Below are 637 nucleotides of genomic sequence, written 5' to 3'. Positions count from 1 at the left end.
TGCCCTCGTGTTGCCGGCTGGGCGCTTTCCTCCCAGGTCGGGGTCCCAGGCGTTTCGGGCGGCGGCGCGGCGGGGTCTGGGCGGTGGCGGCGCCGGGCGATGCCAGAGCCGCGGGAAAGCGGGCCCGGTCCCTTGGGGATCCCCAGGCCTCGGTTCCCTGAGCAAGTCGCGGTCGGAGCGTGGCCAGGGCCTGGGGCTCTCGGGGCAGAGGACGCGGGTCCACGCCCTCGGTCGCGCTTGCCCCGCAGCCTGCGTGGGAAGGCTCCGCCCCGGCCTTGGGGTTCCCTAACGCGAGAGGGGTCCAAGGGCACGAGTCCGGGGTCGGCGCGCCAGCGCCGTGTGCGGAGGCCGCAGGGCTCGCGGTCACCTGGGTTCGGCCCCGAAACTGGGCCGACACGCCGCGGCCTGGGGCCGGGCACCTTGGCGGGAAGGGACGGGGCGCGGTTAAACCAGCCTCGTCCGGGAGTTGGGGGGACTCTCGGCAGGTGCGGGGGTGGCCCCGGCGTGGGCTCCGCCCAACCGGGCCTGCCCGTCTGCACGTTCTGGGCCACCTGTGGAAGGGCTGGGGGCCCCGCGTTGGCCCGCGATCTCCCAGCACAGCCGGCTAGCGGCTGCCCTGTTGAACCTGGGCCGAGGC

General features: G+C 75.7%; 1 protein-coding gene across 2 annotated transcripts in view; it reads left to right on the top strand.

Moving 5' to 3' along the window:
• The window catches only part of MRPL36 (mitochondrial ribosomal protein L36), a 2,402-nt gene that overhangs the window by 1,064 nt on the left and 701 nt on the right, over positions 1-637 (top strand). Inside the window, exon 1 of one of the 2 annotated variants that reach the window (XM_008051173.1) lies at positions 7-36. The exons of the other annotated variant lie outside the window; for it this stretch is intronic. The gene's annotated coding sequence lies outside the window, so the exon portion shown is untranslated. Of the gene's footprint in view, positions 1-6; positions 37-637 lie in introns of those variants that run through there. 2 annotated transcript variants of the gene reach the window in all.

This window comes from Carlito syrichta, unplaced genomic scaffold (assembly GCF_000164805.1).
Source record: "Carlito syrichta isolate Samal-C Ts95f unplaced genomic scaffold, Tarsius_syrichta-2.0.1 Scaffold169025, whole genome shotgun sequence".
Taxonomy (NCBI): Eukaryota; Metazoa; Chordata; class Mammalia; order Primates; family Tarsiidae; genus Carlito; species Carlito syrichta.
Note: the sequence above shows the minus strand (reverse complement) of the source record. Positions and strands in the feature narration are given on the sequence as shown.